The sequence below is a fragment of the Balaenoptera physalus genome (genome assembly GCF_965194825.1).
Source record: "Balaenoptera physalus genome assembly, chromosome: 18".
NCBI classification, from domain to species: domain Eukaryota; kingdom Metazoa; phylum Chordata; class Mammalia; order Artiodactyla; family Balaenopteridae; genus Balaenoptera; species Balaenoptera physalus.
The window spans coordinates 57,967,905-57,985,026 of NC_138899.1; the positions used below are offsets into that span (position 1 = coordinate 57,967,905).

The 17,122-nt window shown below is 44.0% G+C and overlaps 1 protein-coding gene, 1 long non-coding RNA gene and 1 pseudogene across 5 annotated transcripts in view; 2 read left to right on the forward strand and 1 right to left on the reverse strand.

Annotated features, from left to right (window-relative positions):
- The window catches only part of LOC309647783, a 159,051-nt gene that overhangs the window by 18,909 nt on the left and 123,020 nt on the right, over positions 1–17,122 (forward strand). The window lies entirely within an intron of this gene.
- DNAJC15 (DnaJ heat shock protein family (Hsp40) member C15) overlaps positions 1–17,122 on the forward strand; it is a 69,753-nt gene that overhangs the window by 9,568 nt on the left and 43,063 nt on the right. The window lies entirely within an intron of this gene.
- On the reverse strand, positions 1,102–15,965 carry LOC309647745 (integrin alpha-5 pseudogene; annotated as a pseudogene). Its single transcript has one exon. The product of its transcript is annotated as an integrin alpha-5 pseudogene (transcript).

The window sequence follows — 17,122 nt, forward strand, 5'->3', positions numbered from 1 at the left end:
AAAAAAAAAAAGGTTCTGATGAACCTAGGGGCAGGACAGGAATAAAGACGCAGATGCAGAGAATGGACTTGAGGACACGGTGAGGGGGAAGGGTAAACTGGGACTAAGTGAGAGAGTAGCATTGACATATATACACTACCAAATGCAAAATAGATAGCTAGTGGGAAGCAGCTGCATCACACGGGGAGATCAGCTAGGTGCTTTGTGACCACCTAGAGGGGTGGGATAGGGAGGGTGGGAGGGAGATGCAAGAGGGAAGAGATATGGGGATATATGTATACATATAGCTGATTCACTTTGTTATATAGTAGAAACTAACACACCATTGTAAAGCAATTATACTCCAGTAAAGACGTTAAAAAAAAAAAGTACATGATAGGGAGGAGGCTAGCTAGAGACAGAGCAAGATCACTTTTATGATCAGGGTGCAAAATTAAGTGCAGGATTAAAAGGGAGATACCAAAGGTGAGGTTATTTGTTTCTGTTGAAGAATTTGTTTTTAAAGTAGACAGATCAGTGCGTTTTCTGACTTAAGAAGTTATTTATTAAATCCTTCTGACTGGTGGGATCTTCCACAACTTTTCTTTTTTAACCTTTATTTTTTCCCCTGATTTTAAAAGAAACAATTGTATAATAATATCATATAGTAATTGAAGTAGATACCATTTATTGAATGTTTACGACATGTAAAATATTAGGTGATGTATATTTATGTCCTAATTTTTAAAAATTCATAGCAACCCAAGGAGGTAGGTATTGCTTACCTCATTTTACAGATGAGGAAGCTCTAGTATAGAGGTTAAGTAACTTGGCCAAGGTTATGTTGCTGACATATAGAGAGCAATTCAAACCATATTTCTTTGAATTCCAAAGTCTGTGATCCAAAGATTTTGTTTTAGTGATGAAAGGTAGGTAATAAGAATATATAACTACTGTTAATGTTTTGTTTTATAGCAGTCCATTTTTTTTCTGTGTGCGTATATGCTGAACATGCTGTCGTATAACTTGCTTTTATTCTCTAACATGGTCTGTGAACATTCCTCAATATATTATTTAATTGTGGATGCATATTTTAGGTGTGTCTTAATTTATTTAATTATTCCCCTATTGTTGGGTATTCAAATTGTTTCCAGTTTTATATATTATAAATAATGCAGTGATGAATATTCTCATATAAAAGTTTTTATGCACCTCTCTGATTATTTTCTGAGCCTAATGACATGAATATGTTTAAGGCTGTTGATTCCTATGGTGAAATTACCTTCAAGACAGATTGTCCCAATTTGAATTCGTAGCATCAGTTTGAGAATGTTCATAGAACCACTCCCTTGACAATTGTAAGGCTTTGAGTTGTTGGCTAAATGGATGCCTCTCATTATTAATGGCCTTTATACTGGAGTGTGACAGATTGCCACGTGGCCCCATCCAGAAGTTGAAGGAGGTACTAGTAATCCTACTTTCATACTTAACAAACTGGTTGGTTTTATATTAAATGTAGGAGTTTTGAACATACAACTTCTTGTTGGAGGTTGAGGGAAGGTAAAATTTTGTGAAAAAAAAATAGGGAATTATAAGGAGTGAGGACATCAAGGACCAGTGCTAGAATCTAACTTGACATTAGACAATTAAGTGACACTATTTTCTCTGGGTAATTTATCAAACTACCTAGTAAGAAGTTGTACAAGGCAAAAGGTTTGTGAATGGGCACTGAAGTCAGTTAGGGATGTTTCATTGAGTATGAGCTCACACTGGAAAGATAATTGAATGATTTTTATAATCTATTAAAAGACTGTAGGAGATTAAATTGTTGCTTGAAGACCTAGGCTCTGGTCTGGAATTAGGAAACCTGTGTTCCAGTCCCAGTGCAGACACTGATAACAATTGCAGTGGGGCTTCCCTGGTGGCGCAGTGGTTAAGAATCCGCCTGCCAATGCAGGGGACACAGGTTTGAGCCCTGGTCCAGGAAGATCCCACATGCCGTGGAGCAACTAAGCCCGTGTGCCACAACTACTGAGCCCACGCACCACAACTACTGGAACCCGTGCATGGCAACAAAGAGTAGCCCCCACTTGCTGCAACTAGAGAAAGCCCGTGTGCAGCAATGAAGACCCAACGTAGCCAAAAATAAATAAATTAAATTAAAAACAAAACAACACAAACAAACAGACAGAAAACAATGGCTGCAACTTGGACAAGGCATGTGGCTATTCAGGACCTCAGTGTCTTCCTCCGTAAAAATGGAGGAAGTGGAGTGGGTTTTGGCTAGATGTTTTCTATCATTTCTTTCAGCTCTAAAAATACCAACAAAACATTGGACATCTTATGGAAACTATTGAAAACAAAAGAGAAACATATCTTTTGTGTGTGTGTGTGTGGGATCTTAGTTCCCCAACCAGGGATCGAACTGGGCCCACTGCAGTGGAAGCGCAGAGTCCTAACCACTGGACCACCAGGGAATTCCCAAAACATATCTTTTCTGTATAAAAGTATAATGTGTCTGTTCCTAGAGTACTGTGTGTACTTCTGTTTGCACCTTTCAAAAGTCAAATAGAAATGGAACATTTCCCGAAAGAGAAAATATATAAATGAATTGGTGGGAGAAGTGTGTGATTGTGTGAGGGGGAAAGAGGCAGGGAAGGCTTATTTGAAGGTAGGCTAAAATAGTGTAGAACTTAATTCAGGAATAGTGTAGAACTCTTAATTCAGGAAGTTACTGGACAAAAATAATTTAATAAAAGTCAGTACAATAACAAAATGATAAAGGATATCTGTTAGGTAAAAAAAGTCCCTTTTCTCCAAATTTTAGATAATAGGAAGAACTAAGGAAAATCCTTAAATTTGAAAGAGAGAAATTTAGGGCCAGTGAATAAAATAGCAGTGACGAACAAGTTAAAGAAACTAACTCCTAGAACTAAATGAACCTTGAATTGCCCAGAAGACCCAGCTTTTTAGAGCAGATATATCTGAAGCTTCAGGCCAAAGAACACATCTCAGAAGCTTCACTGATAGACTTGACACATCTAGCATGAAGAGCCACAGAGCACGGATGTAAAGCTTGCCATAGTTCTTACTTCCTAACAGATATCTTCCACACACTGAAGTCATCTTTCAGTATCATTCTGGTTTAATTTTCTAATTAGAATTTGGCTTTGAAAATCTTGCCCCTTTTTGGCCTGTCTGCTTAGGGTTATTATCTTGAGATGATTCCGTATTGTTACATAGATGGAAGTTGACTTATATTTTACAAGTTGTCTGCTCTATGTTTGAAATATTTCATAGGTTACTGGTCTAGTCTATATTTAGCATATTCTGTAGATGATCCCTGCCCTCCAACATACACATAGATTCAACTGCAATAACCTAAGGTCACCGTGAGTTAAGGGCAGAATCTCAATCAGAATTCAGGTTTCCCAGCTTCTAACCTTTGTTCTCTCCTGTATCCTCCCTTTGCCCTCTTGGTCTAGCATTGACCCTATCCTTCAGTTTTATCTGGACTCTTCTCAGAAGCCATCTATGACCCAGAGGCAGAGTACTTAGCGACTGGCCACCTGTCTACCTAACCATCTACACACACATTCATCCATCCAGTCAATTAACACTAACTTTTATTTAACCCATACGTATTCTAGGAATACAAAGATGAATAATGCCTGCTTCTTGCTCTCTAGAGGCTCACAGTTCAGTAAAGGAGACAAGTTATGAAGTTGTAGTCTGGGATTACAATAGAGAAATAAACTGGGATGTAGAGAGGTGGGAGTATTTGAATAGGGGAGAGGGTACTGTTGGCATTGATTTCTTTCATATTTGGAAATTTACTTGTTCCTGCTGCCTATCTAGAGTCGTTCCATTTTTCTTTGCTGTTTAGTAACTGAGAAGCCATATATATATACCAGACATCTTTCTGTGTTAGGGACTGGGGTCAATAATACTATCTTTATATGAACAGTGGTGAAACAGAAGGGTGGAGACATATTAGACTCAACTGAATGAGGGTAGTAGGGATATGACTCAGATACCCCAACTCCCTTACTCAGAGCCAGCAGCTTCAGAGGATGGAGAGCTTATTTTGGGAAGTGACCCGGTCCAGACACAGGTAGGGACCAGCTCACAGGGAAAACATGTAAGGGTAAGTGCAGGTTTCTTATTGGCAGCCTCTGATCAAATATCTGCTGAAACCGTCTTTCAGCATTTTACTTCCACTACTCCCTACTAGCACTGACTTACTAAATTGTAATAAAGATAGAAAAATGGAATCTCTCCCTCAGGTTAAACCTAGTGTTAAAGTGAAAGTTTTTACCAATTAAAAAAAATATCAATTACTATATTATTATAGTTGTATACAGCTTAAAGAGAGTTTTTAGTTAGTGCATGCTTGTTTCAAATTTGATGGAATGTGTTAACACTAATTAGTAAAATCTGTGCACTAGATTATTCTCAGCACATTGGTTATCTCAGTGTAGCTCTATAAAGCAGTGAATCTTAACTCCAGTGTCTCTGCACATTGATGAGGTATCATGAGGTAACATGACAAAGGGATGGGGTTACAACCATGTGCCTTTGCAAATAGCCTAGAGGGAATCTTATCTATGGTCCATGATCTGATTTAAAATCTGGTTCTAAGAGAGGGTGTGTCATGTGTCAACTTTTGAGAGTCATTGACAACTAGAATAACCATCCCTTTATTATCCTAAGAAATATTTCTGGCTAAAAATCTAGTAAGTTCTAAAAGAAGTTAGATAAATTTGTGGAGAAATAAAATATAAAAGCAAACTAGTAAGGTTTTGAGGACTGGCAGGTTTTGTTTTGAGATTGTGAATCAGTTTGTAACCTTTGTGAGGTGACCTTATTGAGCCATATCTCTACCCCTAGTACAGTGCCTGGTTTGTAGTAAGCACCCCGATTAAATGTTTAAGTAAATGTTGAATTAGTGAATAATGAATGAGTCAGGGCGATATGCCTAAAAGCATTATTTTCTGGTCCTGAAACACAGTAGAAATATGTATCAGCCAGGGTTCTCTAAAGAAACAGAACTAAGTAGAATGTATTATTTATCTATTTCCAGGAGTTGGCTTACACAGTTGTGTGGGCTGGCAAGTCTAAAATTTGTGGGGCAGGCCTGCAGGCTGGCAACTTTCAGACAGCAGCTAAGTCTTGAGGCAGAATTACTACTTCCTCAGGGAAGTCTCAGTTTTCTTAAGGCCTTTCAACTGATTGGATGAGTCACACCTACGTTATCAAAGATAAACTGCTTTACTTAATAAAGTCAGCTGATTATAGATGTTAGCCACATGTACCAAATACCTACACAGCAACACCTAGATTGAAGTTTAGTTGACTGACCTAGCCAAACTGACACATAAAGTGAACCGTCACAGTATCCTTGGGTTTGAGAACTTGAAGCCAAATGTGCAGCCTGGTTTGGCAAACCTACGATGAACCCAGGGACTCCTGGTACTCTCTGAGGCGACCAGGACTAGGTTGGTATTGGGACAGGACTTTCTGACTAGTCACATTTAACAAAGAAAGCTGCTTGCGTTATTAGAGACAAGGTTTGTATCAGTGGGTCCCTGAGTATATGCTAAACAGTACTTAAAAGGTTATTCGTAAGATCATCAGTTATAGCAAGGATTTAAGTTTGGAGAATTTTTTGTTCATTATATTGGAGTGGAGAAGTACTCATTTGTCCTGAGCCTGAGAGTTTTGTTTCTTGTTATGTTTGCTTTTGGGTTTTGTTTTATTGTTTCAGTTTGTTTTTGTTTTGCCCTTTTATTTACTCTCTAGTCTTGCTGTAGATATTAATGCTTGCCTATGGTTTAAAATAAATTAAGTGACTTTAAAGTCAAGCAAGTAAGATGTAGTTAACATTGCTTTTTCTTTTTACTTAATTTAAAATTTTCACTTAAATTAATTAAAAAATTGGTGCTTTGAGAGAAGTTCAAGTGTATTTTTTTTTGGCAATGGAACAGTAATGGTAAGGGCCAGGTGGATTTAGATATGAAAATCTGGGACATTCATGCCAGCTTGAAAATTTTAGGGAAGGATAATTGTAAAAATTCTCTTCCTAATGTCATTTTATCATGTCTGACACTTTTTCTGGAATATAAATTCCCTTGCTCTCCTTCTTTTGATCTGCATGTGCACTACCTCTCTTTCTCAAATTCTGCTGATTTGGCAAACAGTCTTTCTTGTTTCTTCCCTTTTTTCTCCTTTCCACTTGCTGTTTAAATTCAAAGAGCTTTCTTTGTAGAAATTGAACCAAATAATAAGGCAGCATAAAACACTGAGTTCAGCAGAAAGTGATTTGCTTGTGATTAACCCTTGAGAACTGAACCACTGCAAGATAACAAAGAAGGGATGTATTTTGAGACAACCTGCTCATTCTTCTTTTCCATTAGTAGATGAGACCGTTTCTTCCCCAGGTGTTAGGAATTCATGTACAGCTTTGCTTGGGTTTTATTTATCACTCTCAGGGTGGCAAGTGTTTTAGAAAAGCAAGACCAAAGGAGCTTATGACAGCCCTTCCCTCTGCCCCACTTCCTCTCACAGACTTTCCTCCCAGCAAAAGGCAACTCCATTCTTCCAGTTCTGTAAGGCAATAACCTTGACATTCTTTCCCCCCAGCTTTACGGAGGTATAATTGACAAATAAAGATTGTATATATGTAAGGTGTACAACATGATTTAATAGACATATACATTGTGAAATGATCACCATAATTCAAGCTAATTAAGTCATTGGTCACCTCACATTGTTACCTTCTGTGTGTATATATGTGTGTGTGTGCGTGCGCACATGTATGTACACATGCGGTGAGAACGCTTAGGTCTACTACTCTTAGCAAATTTCAAGTATAAAACTTATTCATCTGACAGGAACTTTGACCCACATCACCCCATTTCTCCCACCCCAGCCTCTGTTAACCACTGTTCTACTCTCTGCTTCCATGAGTTTTTGACTTTTTTAGATTCTACATGTATGTGAGATCAATCAATATTTGTCTTTCTGTGTCTGGTTTTATTTCACTTTGTGTAATGTCCTCCAGGTTCATCCATGTTGTCACAAATGCTAGACTTTCCTTCTCTTTATGGGTGAATAATATTCCACTGTACACATGCACCACATTTTCTTTATCCATTCATCATCTTCTCTCTTTTATACCTCACATCCAGTCTCTCAACAAATCTTGTTGGCTTTTTTAAAAATTAATTTATTTGTTTTTATTTATTTATTTTGGCTGCATTGGGTCTTCGTTGCTGCGCGTGGGCTTTCTCTAGTTGCAGCGAGCGGGGGCTACTCTTCGTTGCAGTGCGCAGGCTTCTCACTGTGGTGGCTTCTCTTGTTGCAGAGCATGGGCTCTAGGCACGCGGGCTTCAGTAGTTGTGGTGCACGGGCTTAGTTGCTCTGCAGCATGTGGGATCTTCCCCGACCAGGGCTCACACCTGTGTCCCCTGCATTGGCAGGTAGATTCTTAACCACTGTGCCACCAGGGAAGTCCCCACACATAATTCTTTGGCTGCTTAATTTTCTTCATAGCACATGTCACTTTCCGTTGTATATTTTTCTGATTTCTATTGTTTATTGTCTATCTCTTTGAAATACTCAGAGATGGGAGAGAGTCTCCAAATGGCTGCTTGAAAAAATGCCTGACTTTTTTTATTTGGAGTTTTGTTATTTTTCTTTGTTTAACAATTCAGTTACTCCTTCATGTTTTTCTACATGGATCTGTGAGTTATATTCATTTCATTTTTGTAATGAAATTTACCTGGCACAGGCCCTTAACTTCATTTTCTTTTTCTTCTGTGAGACTTTTGGATATATATACCTGGTCCAGAATATTTTGAGACATGATTATGTGTTAATTTCTTAATTAAATTTAACTATCATTTTCCATTATATTTTCCCATTCCCATCATAATTCCATTCACTAGCAGACACCAATACAGTACACAAATAATTCAAGTTCCAAAAGGCATCTGGATAGTGGGGATGCTTCTTAAGATCATTTTCATCCCATTATATTAACTTTTGAGAGCCTACTATGTACTAGGTACTTTGTTAGATTTCGGAAATCCGAAGAAGTAAACAGTCCCTACCTCCAGAAGCTCACATTTTAGAAAGGGTTTGAAATAGGTAAGCCGTTATTAAATAATGTGCTATGTACTATAATAGAACTGCTAAGTACTATGGGGTCACTAAAAACTTATACTTGAGTGAGGAGATGGGTGGCGAAAGTTTTACCTGGAGGTGACCTTAAAGCTATTTGAAATAAGCAGGGATTTTCCAGGAGGAATGAGCAGAGAAGAACAGAAAGGATTAAGAGTAAAATTGTGGGAGTGAATAAAGAACTAACAGACATCTGCCATGTTTATACAGTGCGTTGGTCATTTTTCATAATCTTTTCTCATAAATCATTTTGAGCACACTGTGATTAGGTTTTCACATTCCCACATTCCCATTTTATAGATGAGGAAGTGGGCCTAGAGAGATCAGCTTAGGGTCGCAGATTTGGTAAATGTTGAGCTGAAATTGGAGCCCAGGCTTGATTAACTTTGAAGCACATGGATTATACATTCAGGGGTGAAAGGGTGGAAGACTGAGGAAGTTCATGCTTGCTTCATGGGTGAAAAACATGAAGGCTAATGACAAAAGTAAAATTTAGAACAGTAAGGGCAAAAAGGAATGGAGAATGGTATGAATCAAGGATGAAGGAGATGATGATACTGAGTGGATTTGAAAGCCCAGCTGCCATCAGAAACCATAATTTTTTAATGGTGCTATGTAGTGTGTTCATAAGACTTTTCTCCGGTCAGCTTTAGCAGTCTAGGCAGAGGAGTCTTTTTTAAAATATATATATTTATTTATTTATTCTATTTATTTATTTAGTTGCGCCAGGTCTTATTTGCGGCATGTGGGCTCCTTTGTTGCAGCTTGCAGGCAAGCTGTGGCATGCATGTGGGAGCTAGTTCCCTAACCAGGGATCAAACCCCGGCCCCCTGCATTGGGAGTGCAGAGTCTTAACCACTGTGCCACCAGGGAAGTCCCTAGGCAGAGGATTCGTTGTGGTAACTCTCCAACCATTTAAAATCAGTCAGTGATTTCATTGGGAATTTACTGTTCGTTAATTTCTGCAATGCTATTATACATATGCTTGGACATTTTAAAATCTAAAATATTCGTGCATTGTGTATGGTCAAAGGGGATGCAGTGAAAACTATGCTTTTTGGCATTTTTGAGAAATATAATCTAAAGTTGTCATGAATTTTTTAAAACTTACAATACCATTGGCCAATAACACATGAATTAGTTATATGTATACATATCATCTGTGTTTTCTGTGGTGACCATGATGAGATTGTTAAAAACTGAATTTCCAAATTTGATGTGAATGGAATTTTTCTATTTTCCTTATATAGACCACTTTCCCCAAACACTGGTCTAGATCAGTTGTAAAAGAATTAATTGGTAGAATTTTTAACTGATTTGTAACTGTATTAGTTTTTAGGTATATATGTGCACATATATGCCTTTTTTATAGAAAGATCAACTTGTTCTAAATATGTGCTTGCATAATTTTATATAGAAAAAAATGTATCTAAGAATTTATTTAGATCTTCTGCAGGCCTAGAAAGTGTTAGCTACTTTTCTAACCATCTGAACCTTCAAAGAAAAAGTTTCAAAACTAAAACTTCCTGAAGGCAGCCTTGTGGATATTTAAAACAACAACAACAACAACAAAAATACCTTGTATGGCACCCACATTTACCATCTACTGTCTCCTACATATGTTTGACACCTATGGCCATTTTAGCTTAGGCCAGAGTACAGGTGTATACATATCTTTCTTTTTAAATCACACTGCCTGTCTTATTTTCAGCCCATATTCTAATTTCCCTAAGTCAAAGAAGTAGCAACATTCCCCTAGTTTCTGTAAAAACACAGATGTAACGTGATATCAGTCTAGTTGCGTGAGCAATCATAGACATTTAACCTGATTATTGCCTAGTTGGTAGACAATGACAGTACTTATGATACTAACACTTATGCCTCACTCTCCATTTTGCTTTTAAATTGTCTTTTCAATGTCGTTTTTGTTCTGTTACTGGCAATTTAGTTTTAAAGCATCATTGTTTAAAAAAAATTCAGAATAAAAATTGAAGCACATCATTGTGCTTGACATAGATCAAATATGGTGTTGCGTATATAAAAGAAATAAAATAGATCCTGTTAGCCTGAAGGTACAACACTGAAGTTTAAATAAATGTGAAATAGCATAGTGATAAAGCATATGTGAAATTTTTTTCAACAGTATTCAAATAGAGAAGATGTTGATGGAATTTTCTGATATTTACACAGTTATGCCAAATGAACCATGGGCTTTTTTTTTAAAGCCCCAGTATGCTTTAGATGTTATTTTACTTTAAAAAATTTAAGATCAGATAAAGGTATGGCTGAGAGTTCTGCGTGAACTACTTGCTCAGATTTCAGATGGATTTTCCTATGCTTCCTGTCTTCTGTATTTGCAACTAGATGATCTCTTTTTTCTGTTTGGGTCATTCACATATGTGGAGAGTTGGTGGAATTTGTTGTTTTAGAGCTCTCTTAAATTTGTGTCTGAAAAAAAAATACGAATGACTTTCTAGTGACTGAAAAACAGGTAGTAGATAAATATTTTTCTCTAGGAAACAAATAATATTCTTATTCTGGACCGTTTGAGGTTAAAGTTTTAACTTATTTGCTTATCTCTCTGACAGTCTTAGTATTTCCATAGAAAACTTTATGCGGAAGACCTTTATTCTTATTACAGAGTACAAAAATCTGGTAGTGCAGGATGCATAATAGTTTTAAAATTTCAAGTTGAGTTCAACTTCCAAATAATAGATTTTTATTATCAATTGTTTATGCTCAAAAGGTATAAACTATTTTAATATCAAATTAATTGAAAATACTATTAAAGAGGTAAATCAGATACAATCCCCTTCCAATAAGTAATTTAATTCCAATAAGAAATGAGTTGTTGATTAGCTATGCTAATACTTTGTCCATTTTCAGTGTGGATGAGTAAGACTTGATTGCACAGTTTGGGGTCATTTATTGAACATTCTTGTTTGCTCCAATGATCTACCTAATTTGGGTTTGTTTTTGTTGTTTTTAAAGGTTGCAAGGCCTTTAGTGTTTATCTTTCTATAAAGTTAGTCTTCAGAAATAGAGATTAATTCTGGCATTAGCATTATTTTTCTTATTGTACTATTGTTGAATGAATGAGAAATGAAATATAAATGGCAGATCTGATATGCTCTAGGAACTCAAAGTAAATGAAACACCCTTCTTATTTCAGTGAGCGTTTATTTATTTATTTATTTATTTATTTTTTCAGTGGGGGCACCGGGCCAGGTTTATTGCACTTGCAACAGAGTTTAAATAAGTCCCGGGTGTCCGGAGCCAAGGTGAGGGGAGGGTTGGGCAGGGAGAGGAGGGGCAGCGTCAGTGCAGCTGGCGGGCCGAACACAGATCCTGCAGGCCGGGGACAGCGGGCTCCCCCTTTCTCCAGGGGACTGGTAGGGCCTGTGTCCGGCCAGTGTTAAGGTTCCAGATCTGTTGCCATCGTGGCCCCTTCAGGGTCCTGGGCAATTCCTGACTTCTCCTGAGTCAGAGGTGGATTGGGCCTCCAGGCCCAGGTCTGGAGCAGGCTCAAATGTAGTCCTGGATCTGCCTAGTTAGGTTACCAATGTCTGAGTCTGGGTCCCAGATCAACCCCAGGCCCCAGGTTCGATCTGGCCCTGTTCGAGTTCTGATTCCCCTTGCAGCTGGTTCTGGGCCAGCGTGGATCCTGGTGTGGGATCTGTCCTGAGCGGGGCCTGGGGCACCATCCACGGTTATTGTTCCTTGTTGGCCCACCAGGGTGGGGGCTGTCCAGAGCTGCCATGTCTCGCTCCCCAGGTTCCAGGTTCTTAACTGGGGGCTTCTGGCAGGGCTGAGGACAGATCTTTGCAGGCTGGAACTGGACAGGAAGTCCTGGTGGCACGTCTGAGCCGGAAAACTGGGATTGGATCCCCCAGTTCTGGTTCCAAGTTGTTTTCAGGAAACTCTCCAAAATGCAAAGGCTGCAGGGAGGCTGGGGCCTCTGTCCCTGGATCTGAGTTCCCCCATCCATGAGGAGGGCATGTGTAAACGAGGGTCCTTCACAGTGCATGGGGGGAGGGGATCCCCAGCTCCGCACCTCCCGGCTCTGGCCCTTCAAGTATGTCTCTGGGCTGGGGAGAGGAGCTTCTCCCTGGCCCTCAGCACCTTCAGGAAGCGCCCAGCCCCCTCCCTGTCAGTAGACTGAGGGTGGGGGGACTGGACCTTCAGGATTGGGAGTCTGGGAGATCGGGAAGAGTCAGGCATCAGATGTGGCTGGAGGCTTGAGCTGAGCTTTTTCCATGGCGGTGCCGTATGGGAGGGAGCGTTTGAAGAATCCGAGCTTGTAGAGGATATAGATGAGCAGACCTAGGAGCAGGAGGCCAATGAGGATGGCTAGGATAATGATCCACGGCGGGACGCTGTGGCTGCCCTCTGCCTCGATCCACTGCACGGCTGTGGCCACCTGCAGTTCCTTTCGGGGAAGCTGCCGAGGCAGGATGCGGTAGGGCATCTTCAGGGCTTCATACACAGCTTCACACTGCAGACTAAATGGCTGGTGTTCCCGCTGGAGGAAGGTCTTGGCCCAGACGCGGAAATGCAGTAGCAGACTTCGGCTCTCTTGCCGGTGCAGTGGCCCCAGCTCCCAGCGCAGCCTGAAACACTCGGCCTCCGGGCATTTCAGGATCTGAGGCCCTGAGGAGGCAGGGCTCCGGCCCGGAGCATCCCGTCTTTGCAGCCGGTGGTGCTGGGAACCCTCGGGATCCAATTCCAGGCCCTGTGGGTTGGGGGGGGTGACTGGTGGTGCAGTTGCTGAGTCCTGTGACCCGGGTCACGTAGAGGAGCTGCTGACCTTCCAGAGCCTGGGGACAGCTGAGCTCCAGCACGCCCCGGCTAATGGAGCTGGGGCCCAGGTTGATGAGCTCATAGACGTGGTGGACAGCAGGGCCCACGTCCCCCTCTTCCTGCGGCTGGTCTCGGGGATGCCAGTCGCTCACTGGGAATAGCACTGCCTCTGGCTTGGAGACACCATTAAGGGAGACCTGGGCCTGAGCTTCCACGGAGAGCCAGAAGGAAACCACTTCGCTTTGCGAGTTGTTGAGATTCTTGCTGAGGATCTGGAAGTCAAACTGGATGGTTTTCTTCGTGTCCCTGAGGTGCGGGACTGTGAACCGAAGGCCACCCCGGAGACTGGCTCCCGCCTTCATGGGGTTGCCCAGGTCACACACCAGCAGGCGGCTCTGGTTCACAGCAAAGTAGTCACAGCTCAGGCTGGAGAAGTTCCCTGGGTGTCTGACGAGTCCTGAGTACTCAGCCTCCGGAGGGGCCGTGACGCGAAGCTCTGCCTCGTAGGCGCCGCCCTCACCCACATTCTGGGCATGGAAAGTGAGGTTCAGAGAGTTCTTGTCGCCCAGGTACACGTGGTTCTGCTCCCCAAACACTTCCAGCTGTAGGTCTGGCACACAGATATTGTCTTCTCCACAGTCCAGCAAGATCTGAGCCTTGTCCTCTATGCGGCTCTTGCTCTGGTAGTGTAGGACGGGCCGAAGGCCGTGGCTGTCCACAGGGGCTTGGGGGTCCAGGGAGAAGTTGAGAGCGATGTGAATTGGGGAGAGTTTGTCTCGAAACTCTGACTCGTTCCTGAGGTAGATCTTCATCTCCCTGCAATCCTCCCGAGCCCCGTTCTGGATGAGCAGGGTCTGGGTCAGGGTGGCCTGTCGGGAGGCCAGGAACAGGGCCCGCCGCGCTCCGCCCTTCTGCTTCTGCCAGTCCATCTGGAGCTCCACGGTGAAGCCGATGGAGTCAGGAACGTGTTTTCCAGAAGCATTGAGGCAGAAGCTGAGATTGATGCAAGCCGCAGGGTTCCCCTCCAAGCTGCAGCTATGCTCCTCTGGGTTGAACATGGCAGGAAAGATGGTGAGGGAGGCACTGGCAGACACGATGGGGCGACCCCTGTACACCACAGCCTTGTCTACACCAAAGGACCCCACAATCAGATCAGGGTATCCATTGCCATCCAGGTCTCGGCCTCCTCGAAGGGCGGAGCCAAAGAAGTCCAGCTTGTGGCCAGCTGCCCACAGGGGCAGCAGAACCTGGGAAGGCTTAGAGGCCAGGCCCCCTGGGCCCCCAGGGAATACAAACACCACTCCCTGCTGGTTCTCCCCACCAAAGGCAGCCCCAATGGCTACATCATTGTAGCCATCCTGGTCCAGGTCCCCCAGGGGGGTCAGGGAACTGCCGAATCGACCAAACTCATCATGGCCAGTGAGGGTAAGGGTGGGCATGGGCTCCATGCCAGCCGGGCGCTGCAGGTAGATGTAGACCCTGCCCACCTCCTGCGGCTGCCCGTCGGCTGTCCGCTCCATGAGCAGGGGCGCCCCTACCAGCAAGTCGTCCAGCCAGTCCCCATTGACGTCTGTGGCAGCCACTGCATAGTCAAAGTAGGAGGCCATCTGTTCCCCTGAGAAGTTGTAAAGGGACCGGATGTCTGAGCCATTAAGGATGGTGACGTAACCATATGTGAGGTTCCCTTTGGGCACGCCAGCAACGAAGTCTTCTGTGTCATCACCACTGAATTCACCTACAGCCACAGAGAATCCCAGGTAGCTGTCATTGTAAATGGAACTGGCCTGGCGAGTCTGCAGCTGCCCCCGAACTGGGTTGATCAGGTACCCAGGGTAATAGGATTCTGCAGTCTGCTCCTGGGTGGCGGACAGGATCTGGCCTTGCCAGAAATAGCTCCCTGGTCCGCCCAGGACCACACGCCCAGTCTTGGTGAACTCGGCACTGAAGCCCCCTTGGCAGTAACCCTGCCCTGCTGCCCGGCTGAAATCTGAGCGGCAGGGCGCGTACTCCAGAATCCGGGTGAAGTTGTCTGTGGAGAGGTAGCAGGTGCCCACGGGATCGCTCAGCGGCTCCTTCTCGGTGCGCCAGCTGTAGAGGGGAGCACAGGCCAAGATGGAGGAGCCATGGGCTCGCACCGTCGCTCCGAACCCCTGCAGGGACTTGTACTCCACAGGCTCCTCTCCCTCGAGGCTGGACGGCGGTGAGGACTCCAGGATCCGAGAGCCTTTGCTGTCAAATTCAATGGGGGTGCACTGTGCCGGGCTGGTGCCCCAGGGACAGAGGTAGACGGCACCGCCCTGCAGCACTCCCGGCTGGCTGGTGTTAGCCTTGGGCGCTCCCACCAGCACGCTGACCCCGTCTGTCCCCGGCCGGTAAAACTCCACCGAGAAGCCGAAGAAGGAGCCCGGGGGCCCAGAGAGCACTGCTGGGGCCTCCGCGTCTAAGTTGAAGCCCCTGACCCTGGGCGGCGGCGGCAGCAGCAGCAGCAGCAGCGGCAGCAGCCGGGATCGGCGTCGGGGGCCCCAGCGCAGCTGCACGGCGAGGAGAGGGGACCCTGGCGTCCGGCTCCCCATAGCACCCGCTCTTCGCTGTACTGGGGCCACCGACCCGGAGCCGCTTCCTAAACCTCCCAGAGGCGAATGAGTCAACGCGGGGAGGAGTTTGCCAAACTCCCGGCTGAGCCCTCCCCCCGCCTGCGGGGGGGGGCGGACGGGGGGGCATTCCTGGGTCCCTGGAACGCTGAGCCCGCGCCCCCCACCCCGAAGGGGCGTGGGGGGACGCATCTCTCCACTTCCCTCACCCCAGCCCCAGCTCTATTTTTAATTTTTTATTTTTTTTCTTATTTTTTTTCTTTTTGGTTGCGTTGGGTCTTCATTGCTGCGCGCGGGCTTCCTCTAGTTGTGGCGAGTGGGGGCCACTCTTCGTTGCGGTGCGTGGGCTTCTCATTGCAGTGGCTTCTCTTGTTGCAGAGCACGGGCCCTAGAGTGCGCGGGCTTCAGTAGTTGCGGTGCATGGGCTCAGTAGTTGCAGCACACAGGCTCTAGAGTGCAGGCTCAGTAGTTGTGGCTCACGGGTTTAGTTGCTCTGTGGCATGTGGAATCTTCCTGGACCAGGGATCCAACTTGTGTCCCCTGCATTGGCAGGCGGATTCTTTTTTTTTTTTTTTAATTTATTTTATTTATTTATTTATTTTTGGCTGTGTTGGGTCTTCGTTTCTGTGCGAGGGCTTTCTCTAGTTGCGGCGAGCGGGGTCCACTCTTCATCGCGGCGCACGGGCCTCTCACTGTCGTGGCCTCTCTTGTTGCGGAGCACAGGCTCCAGACGCGCAGGCTCAGTAGTTGTGGCTCACGGGCCCAGTTGCTCCGCGGCATGTGGGATCTTCCCAGACCAGGGCTCGAACCCGTGTCCCCTGCATTGGCAGGCAGACTCTCAACCACTGCGCCACCAGGGAAGCCCCTGGCAGGTGGATTCTTAACCACTGCACCACCAGGGAAGTCCACATTTATTAAAAAAATTTTTTTAAATTAATTAATTTAATTAATTTATTTTTGGCCGTCTTGGGTCTTCGTTGCTGCATGTGGGCTTTCTCTAGTTGTGGTGAGCAGGAGCTATTCTTTGTTTCAGTGCACGGGCTTCTCATTGCGGTGGCTTCTCTTGTTGCGGAGCACAGGCTCTAGGCACGCGGGCTTCAGTAGTTGTGGCTCGTGGGTTCTAGAGTGCAGGCTTGGTAGTTGTGGCACTCAGGCTTAGCTGCTCCACGGCACATGGGATCTTCCCAGACCAGGGATCCAACCGGTGTCCCCTGCATTGGCAGGTGGACTCTCAACCACTGCGCCATGAGGGAAGCCCCACATTTATTTATTTTTTAGAGGTTCTCATGTTGGGGTTTGTGAGCTGAAGGGCTTCAGGGAAACCCATGGATTCCCTCAAATTATATTCAAAAATATTTGTGCTTTTCTAGGGTGTATATATATATATTTGTGCTTTTCTAAGGTGTTGATCCATAGAGTTCATCAGATTTTGATTTTTTTTTAAATACTGATTAAGTTTTTAATGTCTATAATATACATAGATGCCTGTCTTTTTTTTTTTTTAATAAATTTATTTTATTTATTTATTTTTGGCTGTGTTGGGTCTTCGTTTCTGTGCGAGGGCTTTC